The sequence below is a fragment of the Erpetoichthys calabaricus genome, chromosome 4, assembly GCF_900747795.2.
Source record: "Erpetoichthys calabaricus chromosome 4, fErpCal1.3, whole genome shotgun sequence".
NCBI lineage: Eukaryota > Metazoa > Chordata > Cladistia > Polypteriformes > Polypteridae > Erpetoichthys > Erpetoichthys calabaricus.
Window position 1 is genome coordinate 197884280 of NC_041397.2, and position 14084 is coordinate 197898363.

The window sequence follows — 14084 nt, forward strand, 5'->3', positions numbered from 1 at the left end:
TATTTTGTTTCCTTTAGTTTAAAATTGTTTAGGATGAGTACTCATTTCAGTGGACTTAAATCTGATTATTTGTGATTATCCTTGTTTGAGAGCCTCATTATATTCTTTGGATGAGTCATAGTATCAAAGTAAGTGCAGATAAATCCAAGTAGTGGTCCAAGAATTATTTGTGGAGCTGTTGGGATTATGTGTTACCTCAAGGTAAAGGTTTTTTGAAGGACACAAATATCCTGCATATTGAAGCTTCCCGGTAAGCAGTGCTTTGAAAACAACTGCAATAATCTGGAATTCTCCTAATTACAGTATAAAGAACATTAGGCTTAGTGCTGTCTGGGGCATCTCAATATTCCCAACAGACATTGTAGGGTAGTGGTTAAGGCAATGGACATTAAAATACATATGTGCCAGTTAATTTCCCACCTTCATATTTCTGTGTAGCCCTAAGCAAGTAGCAAGCAGTGAAGCCTAGAGGCTAAGGATTTAATCAGAACTTTTCCCTATTCAGTCCCTGAATTGACTCACTGCCTGTGCCTCAATTCTAAAAACTTTATAGAAGAAACTGGAACATAACAATGTAATTTTACTAGTGAGTTTCCTTGAGGTGATGTCTGCTATAGAAAAGCACTATGAAAACTAATGTATGTGTTTGGCTTTATCATTATCATTAATACTGAGGATAACAGATTTGAAAGCTTCCTCTGTGCAGTGGTAGAGTGTTTAAATGTGCTTTAAAAACTGGTTTATTACTGTCTGATTTATGCAGCTTACTATTTATCATACATACATTATTAACATTTATGCTCTAATAACAGTTTTTGATTTGTAATGATGATGTAGATTCTAGCAAGAAGTGTTTCTCCATTATACCTAATTATCCAACAATTACATCTCCTAATATCACAACCTATCTGAAGTATTAATTTCTACTTCAACTTCAACATCAGCCTCATAAGCCTAGTTTATTGATTTCAGGGTTTGTGCTAGTCCATCAAAAGGCACACTTGCATTTAGTCATACTAGACCAGTTTTGATTGTCCAGTTTAACAAATATGCATGTCATTAATATTTCTAAGTAAATTAGAGTATACCCCAGTGGGACAATGGATAAGTTCCACACAAAACATTACTAATTAGAAAACTGATATCAGCTTCTTGGAAGAAAGAGGGAGTAGCACTAAACTGCTCATCTTTATTATGCAAAAAGTTGTGATAACTTGTGTAAAGCATCCATTAAAGCTAGAGATACACCAATTGTAATTTTTATGGCCTAATCCTGGTCACCAATTTCTTGGTGACTGAAAGGGGGTGCTAGAGGGCATACCTTCTGGGGACTCCCTCGTTCTGCTGGGAGACTTAAATGCTCACGTGGGCAATGACAGTGAGACCTGGAAGGGCGTGATTGGGAGGAATGGCCCCCCTGATCTGAACCCGAGCGGTGTTTTGTTATTGGACTTCTGTGCTCGTCACGGATTGTCCATAACGAACACCATGTTCAAGCATAGGGGTGTTCATATGTGCACTTGGCACCAGGACACCCTAGGCCTCAGTTCGATGATCGACTTTGTGGTCGTGTCGTCGGACTTGCGGCCACATGTCTTGGACACTCGGGTGAAGAGAGGGGCGGAGCTGTCAACTGATCACCACCTGGTGGTGAGTTGGCTTCGATGGTGGGGGAGGATGCCGGTCAGGCGTGGTAGGCCCAAACGTGTTGTGAGGGTCTGCTGGGAACGTCTGGCAGAGCCCCCTGTCAGAAGTAGCTTCAACTCCCACCTCCGGCAGAACTTCGACCACATCCCGAGGGAGGTGGGGGACATTGAGTCCGAATGGGCCATGTTCCGTGCCTCTATTGTTGAGGCAGCTGACCGGAGCTGTGGCCGTAAGGTGGTCGGTGCCTGTCGTGGCGGCAATCCCCGAACCCGCTGGTGGACACCGGCGGTGAAGGATGCCGTCCAGCTGAAGAAGGAGTCCTACAGGACCCTTTTGTCCTGTGGGACCCCGGAGGCAGCTGATAGGTACCGGCAGGCCAAGCGGAATGCGGCTTTGGTGGTTGCTGAGGCAAAAACTCGGGCGTGGGAGGAGTTTGGGGAGGCCATGGAGAATGACTTTCGGACGGCTTCGAGGAGATTCTGGTCCACCATCCGGCGTCTCAGGAAGGGGAAGCAGTGCAGTGTCAACACTGTATATGGTGGGGATGGTGCGCTGCTGACCTCGACTCGGGATGTTGTGGGTCGGTGGGGGGAATACTTCGAAGACCTCCTCAATCCCATTAACATGCCTTCCAATGAGGAAGCAGAGCCTGGGGACTCAGAGGTGGGCTCCCCCATCTCTGGGACTGAGGTCACCGAGGTGGTCAAAAAACTCCTTGGTGGTAGGGCCCCGGGGGTGGATGAGATACGCCCGGAGTTCCTCAAGGCTCTGGATGTTGTAGGACTGTCTTGGCTGACACGCCTCTGCAACATCGCATGGACATCAGGGACAGTGCCTCTGGATTGGCAGACCGGGGTGGTGGTCCCCCTCTTTAAGAAGGGGGATCGGAGGGTGTGTTCCAACTACAGAGGGATCACACTCCTCAGCCTCCCTGGAAAAGTCTATTCAGGGGTCCTGGAGATGAGGGTCCGTCGGATAGTCGAGCCTCGGATTCAGGAGGAACAGTGTGGTTTTCGTCCTGGTCGCGGAACAGTGGACCAGCTCTATACCCTTAGCAGGGTCCTGGAGGGTGCATGGGAGTTTGCCCAACCAGTCTACATGTGTTTTGTGGACTTAGAAAAGGCATTCGACCGTGTCCCTCGGGGAATCCTGTGGGGGGTACTCCGAGAGTATGGGGTACCGGCCCCCCTGATAAGGGCTGTTCAGTCCCTGTACGATCGGTGCCAGAGCTTGGTCCGCATTGCCGGCAGTAAGTCGAACCCGTTTCCAGTGAGAGTTGGACTCCGCCAGGGCTGCCCTTTGTCACCGATTCTGTTCATATCTTTTATGGACAGAATTTCTAGGCGCAGCCAGGGTGTTGAGAGGGTCCAGTTTGGTGGGCTCAGGATTGGGTCACTGCTTTTTGCAGATGATGTTGTCCTGTTTGCTTCATCAGGCCGTGATCTTCAGCTCTCTCTGGATCGGTTCGCAGCCGAGTGTGAAGCGGCTGGGATGAGAATCAGCACCTCCAAATCCGAGACCATGGTCCTCAGCCGGAAAAGGGTGGAGTGCCCTCTCAGGGTTGGTAGCGAGATCCTGCCCCAAGTGGAGGAGTTCAAGTATCTCGGGGTCTTGTTCACGAGTGAGGGAAGAATGGAGCGTGAGATCGACAGGCGGATCGGTGCGGCATCCGCAGTAATGCGGGCATTGCATCAGTCTGTCGTGGTGAAAAAGGAGCTGAGCCGCAAGGCGAAGCTCTCAATTTACCAGTCGATCTATGTTCCTACCCTCACCTATGGTCATGAGCTATAGGTAGTGACCGAAAGAACGAGATCGCGAATACAAGCGGCTGAAATGAGTTTCCTCCGCAGGGTGTCTGGGCTTTCCCTTAAAGATAGGGTGAGAAGCTCAGTCATCCGGGAGGGGCTCAGAGTAGAGCCGCTGCTCCTCCGCATCGAGAGGAGTCAGATGAGGTGGCTCGGGCATCTGATCAGGATGCCTCCTGGACGCCTCCCTGGTGAGGTGTTCCGGGCACGTTCAACCGGGAGGAGGCCCCGGGGAAGACCCAGGACACGCTGGAGGGACTATGTCTCTCGACTGGCCTGGGAACGCCTTGGGATTCTCCCGGAAGAGCTAGAAGAAGTGGCCGGGGAGAGGGAAGTCTGGGCATCTCTGCTCAAGCTGCTGCCCCCGCGACCCGACCTCGGATAAGCGGGAGACGATGGATGGATGGATGGATGGATAATAATTTTAAGGTCAATTACATAATGTTAAATTCATCTGTTTTCTTGCTTTCTTCATTCAATTAATGGCTGTGACACATGAGACTAAGTCTTGGGCAGCATTAAGTAAAAGATAAGGAACTTTGCAAAACACCTATTTTAAGTTGGTTCCGGATGCATTTTTCGTTTACTGAAGTTTCACACACACCATCATGTTATTTAACTCTGCTATGTCTAATACAATGTTGAGTTGTGTATTTTCCTGAATTTGCCTATTATACTTGGTTGAAAGCTTGTTTTTCTTTTTCAATTGGAGCAACTCCCTCAGCATGTCTGGGAACTTTCACAAATTTTCAGAGTAAACTTTTGCCCATGTAGTGTCGCACACCCTTCCGTCATTATCGGCGATAATGGCATGTGGCAGCAGGTGCATGTTATTTCAAGCTAAGAAGTAATGTGTTCAGTTTTGTTCAAGTGATTCATCTATTTCAGTAAAGTTTGCCACAGACCACAATTCTAATTTTGTTTTCTTCATTTCTTGTTTATGAATTACAATAAGACCAAGCAGACACTGAAAACAAACAAATAAATAATATGCTGCAAACTGTTTCAAAACATCTATGCTTTTTAAATTTTTTTGGTCCTTGCATAGGTATGAGAATCTGTGCAGCAGTGGTAATGCCTGTGGTATGACATCTTTTTGAACGAGAAAGTATTCATTAAGGTTTGCAGTCTGCAAGCCATTTTGTTTACGTCATGAATTGGATAGCACAATTGTCATGAGAGTTCATATAGGAATACAGAAATTTATAGAACAGTAATAATGTACTTCTGAATTAAAGTGATCATTTGTGTATTTATGTTGAAGATTATTTATTTTAAAGTAATTGAAGTCTGATATTTGAACTCACCAGAGCTGTAAGGGTAATCCACTAATTAATAATATTTTTCCTTTATTTTTCTCCATATACCCAAGAATGTCTAGTCATCAGTAGCTTGTAGCTTATATACTGTTTTTTTTACTTTATATAGATGCATAACAAAATGCATTCCAATAGATGGTGTTTCACTCACAGTAGTACTGTTGTAATTTCTTATACCAACACTAGGTTTTTCACCATGTTAAAACTAATAAAGAGCTTTAATTTGAAACATGCAAGCATTGTGATATTAAAATATAATACTCTGGTAAACTAGGACTGTCTCCAACCCCAACTGATAGGAGCACTTGAAGGCTAGCTTATAGAGAATTTAGAATTGTCTGATGTAATGGTGAAGAAAGTGGAAAAGCAAGAAACCTTAGCCGAAGCTGTTTCTCATGTCTGCCTTCTTTTTACACAAACTCCTTTGCATGTTCCCATTCTATCCTGGCAGGGGAAAGGACATCTAATCCTGTGCAGCTATTCAGTTCTTTGAGCAAAAAAAGGCTAATGTCCTTAAAATAGGAAAACTAGGCGATTGTGAAGCATCGTACAATTTTTTTTTTCTCATTAACATGACATTTTCATCAAGTTTTGAAGAGTGAATAGAGTTGATTGAGAAATTAGCAAATTAATATTTACCATGTACCTCAAGTCAACATACATGCGTGTGGCCCAAAGAAATTTAAACACACATTTCCTGTATATATGTTAAAGCAATGGGTAACACTTTATAGTAACTTTAATTTTTTTCATTAATAAATTTTAATAACTATGAAAATGGATGAATAGTTTCATGTCTAGATTGGATTCTGCAAAAATATCTAAAATTAATGAACAGAAGGTTTATAAAGGTGTAATTAAGCATTACATAGGGTTGCTAATTACACTTTTATTAAAGTTATTATAAAGTGTTGACATGATTTTAAACATCAAGCATTCTGATGTTCTGATATCGGTTAATTTTTGACGGCTCCAATACTAAAACAAGGGCTCATTGGCAATGCACACAACAAAAGCAAAACTCAGATTATGTGTTGGTGTTTTAAATACGGTACTTAATGTTTCCAGTCTTAAAATGCTAAGACACCTAAGTTCCATTTTGTTAAGTTCAGTAGTTAATGTTTCCACTTTTAGGATGCTGAGATGCCTAAGGTCCATTTTCACTATTATACATGATAGTTTTATGTAGAGGGACAGCGCAAGTTTAACTTAACTTAAGAGAAGTGATTAATTTTCAGTGTATTGCAGAATTGAAGCTCAACGCTTAATATATTGCAAAATGTTTAAAAATATGTTACAGTCCGTATCATGGCCCAAGTACCAGGATAACACTTTATTGTAGAATTCCTGGCAATTCTGATCTCTGTATATATTGGAGATGAAAGATGTACACATCCTTATTGAAATTTTAGCTCTAGACAGAGCTCATTTGAATATCCCTCTTTAGGCAAGTTCATGGGTTGTCTGTAAGATTTAAGTCTGGGATCTAAGTGAGTCATTCCAAGACATCAAAATTTCTTTTCTTCAGACGTTTCTTTGTTAAACTAGTTGTGTTCTTTGGATCATTTTCCCGAAAATTCAAGATGTAGTTGATCTTTAACTTCACCTTTCTGGCCGAGAGTAGCAAGACTTGCACATATATTGTGATATTTGGAGTTTTCATATTCCCCATTTATCATAACCAGAGATTATGCCCCAATTGAGTGGCCCCAATAGCATGTTGTTACCATTACCCAGTTTCACCATAGGTACTACATTCTTTGTTTAATGGTCTGTGTTACCTTTACACAAACCATATTTCTTTCAATGAATGTCAAAATATTCTACTTTGGACTCAGCAGGCTATAAGGCATTTTTCTGAGTTTTTTATTATAAATTAATGTGTCCTCCTGCTCCCATTTTTCCACCCTACCGCACAACTTAGACATGGAGAATAGGTCAAACAGTAGTAAAATACAGGAAATGGCCAGTTTCCTGAACTCCTGCAGCTTCTGTAAGGTTGTTGTTGGCTTTCTTGGTAGCCTGTCTGATGAGTGTTTTCCTTGTTTAGTCATAAAATTTGGAGGCATATCTTGCAGTGTTTTGGTAGTTCCATATTTCCTGTAATTCCTCAGAGTGTTCAGACATTTCTATCCCTGCCTGAGATGTCTCATAAAACAGGAATGGCACCCATCAATACTGAGCTATATATTTCAACAATAAAATCTTAAAAGGTCTTTTGTTAACTCCTACTGGAATACTCTCCAGTTCCCTTGCTATCCTGAATTGTATTTGGTGGATCTGAGAAATTTAGTTTTTCACTTAAATATGGCAGAAGACATCTTAAAGTTGAGCAAATGTGGGTTATAATTTGTCTTAATTTCATCATTATAAGACAGTTTTTATAAGGGTGTGTATACTATTGATATCCACTCTTGTGGTGTGTGTGCTGTATGAATGTATGTATATAAAATATATATTTTTTTGTGTTAAGGTGTATCATTTGCTGGGTTAAGAATTTAGAGTATGTGTCATATACTTTAAAAGAGTAATACTGATTTGTGTCTGATAAGTTGCTATGCAAGTTGCATCCTCTGTAGGGAGAATGTCAGTACAGCAGATATGTACATGGCTATGGTAAAGTTGTTGTCTTCCATATTGAATAGGGATACAAGTATCTGAGACTTATGGTTATGTGGACATGTGCTTCTGCTTAGTTTCATTGCTGATAACCTATTGAAACTCAATTCTCAATATTACTTGTTCTTGGCTCTCCACTTCCACTCTACAGTCTACATGTTAACTGACTTGAGCCATAGTACAGTATATATGAATGCAGTCACTGATTAACACTAGAATCCCTGAAGCCTACAAAAAAAGTCGTAATCCCAGGCCACCTTAAATTCCTTTGCATCTCTTCAGCAGTGTTTTTGTTTTGCAAATGTGTCAATCGGCACTGGCAGCAAGCAGCCTGCTATCCCATCCCACCACCCAACCCAATGCAGCTCAAGTCGGACAAAAAGTTCTCCCAGCTCAAGTCTGTTTATCTGGGTGTGACATAGGTCTGGAATTGTATAAAGTAAATAATATATTGTTATTTGGTACACATGCATTTCATGTGTGTTCCATGTCTACAATGATCTGGGTAAATTAGGATGACAGGAAATGTGAGGCAAGAAATATTGAACACATCGCTAAAATAGAAACTTTTTTCATATTATAGTACTAATGATAAAATTTTGAAATGAAGTGTATAATGTGTGAAGACTGAAGTCCAAATATCAAATAAACACTTTCACAAAAGGTTCAAGTAACAAAACAAATATGCTTTTATTCAAGAATATATCCGAAGATAAAGAAATTGGGTTAGGGTATGATGCTGACACAACCGTTTTTTTTTTTTTTATATATAAAGAGCATCAGAAAACATAATGCCAAACAGAACTTTGCACGATACCTTGGCGAGCTCTGTAGGCCCTGCTGTTTCGTTGGAAGGACATGTGTGTGGCAGATTCACTAGCAGGATGATGCCCAACCACTTGCTGCATCCAAATGGTGCCATCTTTTGCCTTTATGCCCGGTACAGCTGCGGCGTTCTTATGTGTGACTGGACGTTTCTCGCACGGATGGGTTCTGTTCTCTTTCTCTGATGTAGAACACCTCATCCTTATTTGAGTTCACCTCTGTTATACCACATCTTTATTTGAAAACAGTGTCAAATCTGGGGGGAGCGTGAACGTGACTGAGAGAATAAAACTGAAGAATAAAAAAAAAAAAAAACTTGATAATCTTACAAGTGCCATAAATTTACACCAGCTGTTACAGACTTAAATCAATGCATGTGTTTATTCTACAATAGTAAAAATAAGAGCAGCTTACTACTCAAAATGGGAAATGCAGGAAAGAACCAGAATCGAACCCACAAATCTTGATTATGAGACCGCGTTTCTTACCTCTGCACCAGCCAAGCAGTTGTGTCAGCATCGTACCCAAACCCTATGTCTTTTTCTTTGGTTATATTCTTAAATAAAAGCGCACTTGTTTTGTTATACTTGTACCCTTTATGAAAGTGTTTATTTGATATTTGGACTTCAGTCTTTACACATTATATACTTCATGTCAGAATTTTGTCATTAGTACCATAGCATGAAAAAAGTTTCTGCTTTAACGATGTGTTCAGCATTCCTTGCCTCAAATTTCCTGTCATCCTACATTCACCCAGCTCGTTGTAGACACGGAACACACATGAAATGCATGTGTTCCAAATAACAAAATATTATTTACCCTATACAATTCCAGACCTACCTCACACCCAGACAAACAGACTTGAGCTGGGAGAACTTTTTGTCCGACTTGAGCTGCATCGGTGGGGGGATGGGATAGCAGGCTGCTTGCTGCCAGTGCTGATTGACACATTTGCAAAACAAAGACATTGTTGAGGAGGTGCAAAGGAATTTAAGGTGGCCCGGGATTACGACTTTTTTTTGTAGGATTCAGGGATTCTAGTGTTTTTTGCCACCTTTTGATGTCATTAAGTATTTTGGCTTCATGTAATTCCATTTCCTAAATCTTCCTAACATGTTTATAGAAGGATAGTAAAATATGTTCTTTTAATGGACTGGCAGTCCATCCAGGATGTGTTGATAAAAGCTGCTAAGTGTCATGCTGTGCTTCCCTGTCATCCTGAATTACATGAATATTCTGAAAAGTTGGTCAGTATATGCAATTTAATTTTATGAAGTATTAAAAATAAAAAATAAAAAAAACAGTGAATTTTGGAATAACTAAACATTTATGATAGATGGACGGTAATAATCCTTAATGATTCCCTACTTCTCCAGTGCATAAAAAGAATGACAAACACAGCAACAACAAAAGTTGTGTATGTCATGATGGGCATTGCTAAAGCTGTCTTTTCTAGACATGAGGTTTGATTTACAGCAGAACTTTTTACTACAGCACGTGTTTACTACTATGAACTCTTCTTTTACCTTTCCTTCTTTTCAGTGAAGTGTCCTTGTTTTGACAGACCTCTCTTCGAGAGCAGGCCTGCAGCTCTGCAATTTCGTGCCATACATCTTTGAGATTGTTTGTTATATTAACTTGTTACAACCCTCCTTTGAAGGATTTATTGTAGGATCTTAGGTTTTATGAACATTTCAGCAATATGTGCCTGTCAGGGCACTAGCTTCATTGGCTGTTAGAAAACTTAGTATTAAAATGAAGTTCAGTATATACCCATCTCTAATCCCCTCATCAATATGTGTCTTAATTTATTAGAGACATGAAAACAGTACTGGCTTTTTAAAATGTATCACATCATTTGAGAGAAATGAAAGGAGTATTTTGTAATGATACTTGTGTAACTTTTGTTTAATTTGGATGCTCAGTGGTAATCTTGGGGGCTGCCCCATCTAAGACTTGTTCCAAAAATATTGAATAGATTTATTTTTTTTAATTCTTCATGGAATGCTGTTATATTGTATTTGAAAAAGGTCTCTGTTGGCTTAGCACTAGCAAAGGGAAAAGCTAAACATTGCCATTATGATGAAATTGTGATTGGATTCACCTTTTTTTTTTTTTAACAGGGTTTGCATTTATTTACTTTTTGTCCTCCTCCTGTAGACTTGGTGTTCATATTCTATCTTTATATTATTGCATCAGACATAGATAACATTTATATTTACCACTTAGTATGAATTTGACATACTTAATTTGCAGTAGCAATACATACGTTGCTATAAATTATATCATACCACTGAAGGTATTGATCTGAATTTCATGGTGATTGTCTTGAAACTGATACAAGGAAAAGGCCACATAGTCAACAGTTTGTTTCACCTGTAATTTGTATTCTCTTTATTGCATAAAAAACTATCTATAATGAGTTAGCCCTTTTAAGTCCTAGCCATTTGTAAAAAGCTGGCAATCTTTTTCTGCTGTGAAGTCATCTTTGTAAAGGTCAGTTCTGCATGAAAATTCTGCATTTATTAATTAAATTATTTTTGTTGCTGAACATTATCACTCTGTCTAGTCATTAAAAAATGTGGTCTAGGCTTGTCTAAACCCTCTTAAGTACTTTCAACTTTTTTGTGTTCATATCAGATTACATGCAGTTTACTGGAACATAATGTGCTAACCAACAGTTGTTATGTTTCAGAAATCTGAAAGAGTACTTGTGACAGGTTGCTAAGCTAACATGTGATTTTCAGGAGCAGATTGGGCAGTAGAAGAGTACTGGATGAGAAAAGAGACAGACAGGTGGCAAAGAAAAAATAAATGAAAAACCCAGTGTCCATACTGTGGTGAGTATACAGGTTTTCTACATGTGAGTGTGCTACATGATGTACATGTCAGGATACATGTCCCAGAAGGGAATGCCAGACTAAATGAAGGCTGAGGCAAATTATTCTTGCAGAATACTACATGGCTGAAAGCAAGCTCTGTAGAGGACAGTTGAAATCCTACTAAACCTTAAACTGGGCTGGCAGTCTGGAAGGTGCCACAGTTCCCTGCCCAAAGAATAAACAATAGCCTCAGGGACACCAAGGCTCTGGTGGCCGTTAAGATGTCCTCTGAATTTTGTAAAGTATGTCTGACCCAGGAACTAACAATCTGAGGTTTTCAATGACAGCTCCTTGATAGAGTCACACAGGGTCAAGAGTTGAATGGTAAGTATAATTTTAGAGAGCGAATCAGAGGTCATTCAGGAGTTTCAAAGATGCATTACACGTTGCCAAAGTTACGTAGCTGTTAGAAAAGGTACCTGTTACAACCTGGCTCTGTAGAATTGTTTTGGTGATATTTGTCTTTGCTGTAATGTAATGTGTTTTTTGGGTTGGTGCACCCATATTATGATGCTGTCATATTAGATAGACATGTACTGTATGTTGTAAACTTTTGTGATGTTGTTTTTTATCCCTAGTATAGTGTATTAATAGCAGAGACCATTATTGTCAAGTAGCAGTGATGGAAAAATCTATAGAAATGTAAATACATTGTTCTCAGGAGATCTTAAAAAAATCCCTCCTTTAATGTTTAGACATGATCATTAGCTGAAATAAATTATGTACAGTATAAGTTATCATTTGTGCTGACATTTTTAGTGGGTTCTAGGTTTATGTTTTACAGCACCCCCTAAATTAAGAAATATTGCAGTTCATGAGCATTTTTCCGCACAATGTCTTGAAAACTTGAGAGACAATATGGATTTCTTCACCTCTTTATGGTTTGAAGTTCTGATAAACTTGTGGAAAATGAGAAATTTAAGTAGCATTTAACTCTTTAGTTATTTAATAATGTTACTTGCAGTTTAGACTTTTCCAAGGTGGATATGAATGTTTTTATGTATGCTCTAAATTTTGAATTCTATAGACTAGTTTTAAATAGCTAATATAGTTCCTTCTCCCACCTGGGAAACACTATACATATTTGTTTTCACATACAATATTCCCATCTAGATTTGGTTCCTTCCTTGCACCCACTGATCCATAATAGACTTTAGCTCTTTGCCATTGAAGAAGACTGTTCAGAAAATGATTACATAGATTAATGGAAGAATCTTGGTCAGGATGAACCTGGAGCATCACAGGCCAGAATTAATGGAATTTCTTAAAACATGAGGAGAGGAGAAAAACTATGTGAATAAATCTTCTTAACCCACAGCCAAACAAACTAACAGGCAAAGAGTTATATAATTGATTAGTAACATGTGTTGTTGATTGTTCCCACCTAGTGCTTAGTGCTGCCGGGATGTTAGAGTAAGTGTGTTTGAGAATGTTATTTTACCACATCTTCTACATCCTGACACTGTAATTTACATAATCTTAATAATCTAAGAAACTGTTTTTACAGCATTTTTTGGACTAGCCAATAGACAAAATAATATTTTTTGTCTTAAGAATAAAGAAAAAACATTTACCTTTTCTTTAATTGCAATCTTGAAATTTTATTACATATATTGCATTTCACCTCATCTAAATGTAAAGTGTGTAATTTGAATAAGATAATGTAAGCATCTGTCTGATTATCTGCCTGTTTGTCTTTCCGTTATAAGTAGATCATTAAAATTCAAGTGCAAGGCCCAAGCACAGTCATTCTACTTCAATTTGCTTCTGGACTACAGCAGTTAATAGCAAAATCTGGGATGCTGTCAAATATTATGTGAAGAATTACCTGTACAGGATTAATGTCAGTGAAGTGTATGAAATTATAGGCCCTTGAAAGTACATGTCTTTGTGGTGTGGTGATTAAAGGAAAGAGCCTACTTAAAACAGTTTTTTTTTCTTTCCTTATTTTAATGTTTGGACTTGGACAGATTCTTTTTAAGTCACTCAGATGAAACTTGAGGTTACCATTATAATGGATTAACTAACTGTAAACTATTTTAGGTGTAAAGGGAGAATGGCCTTCAGTAGAATCTGGTGGTACAAGAGGTGTCTCATTTATAATAAGGGTTAATCTAATGAGTAGTATGAAAGGTTTTGAAACAGAGAGATTACTTTCATGGAGGTTTCACCTTAAACACTTAGGGTTACACACTCTTTATTTTTATCTGCTTTACAGATGTAAATTCTGCCGAGAGAGACATTTCCAGATATGTAACTATTTTAATGTGTAGCTGGTTAGCAGCATAAAATCAGGTAGCTGATCATTCCTCCTTGAAAATTATGAGTATCCATGTAAACCCAAAGAAAAGAAAAGCAGGCAACATTTGTCATAATCTCAGGGCAGGTGGGATGCTAGCTAGCAGGAAAATGAAATAAATTTGTTTTATGGTGGAAGGAGAAAGTGTTTAATAATGTTTTGTGTATGTAAGAAGTAAAGTAGCCATCTTCCAAGGAATAGACTGTCATGGTTTTTTTTTTAATCAAGCCTCCAAGGGACAAAAATATGCTCTGTGTTTTCCTTCTTCTGTTTTAAAGACACCCTTCTTCAATGCTATTGTCCGCTCTGCCTACTGTGCTCTGTTGTTTTTAAACTCATATTCTACTACAGTATTCTGTTTTATAAGATAAGATTAGTCTAATGTTTAAAGTGATTCTGTATATTTGGGAGAAAAGAATTTACAAAATGGTAATGATTTTCCTTTACTGCTTATTCAAAGACTACTACTAGCACATTAAATCTTGAACTATTTTTTAATTTCTTTGCTCATTCTTTTTACTAAATGCAGAGATGTATCTTATTTAGACACAGTGGGCACAGAACACCTGCATGTTCCTCCAGGAATCCAAGTTCATTACAGGGCTATGCACTGGTTCTCATAGCAAATAACAGACAGAATTATTGTAACCATTTAGAACATGAGATATAGCTGTAGCATTTATGAAAG

The 14084-nt window shown here is 39.0% G+C and overlaps 1 protein-coding gene across 4 annotated transcripts in view; it reads left to right on the forward strand.

Annotated features, from left to right (window-relative positions):
- Window positions 1-14084, forward strand: part of nrip1a (nuclear receptor interacting protein 1a) — a 195709-nt gene that overhangs the window by 150972 nt on the left and 30653 nt on the right. Inside the window, exon 3 of one of the 4 annotated variants that reach the window (XM_028800145.2) lies at window positions 10963-11055. The exons of the other annotated variants lie outside the window; for them this stretch is intronic. The gene's annotated coding sequence lies outside the window, so the exon portion shown is untranslated. The remainder of the gene's footprint in view (window positions 1-10962; window positions 11056-14084) is intronic. 4 annotated transcript variants of the gene reach the window in all.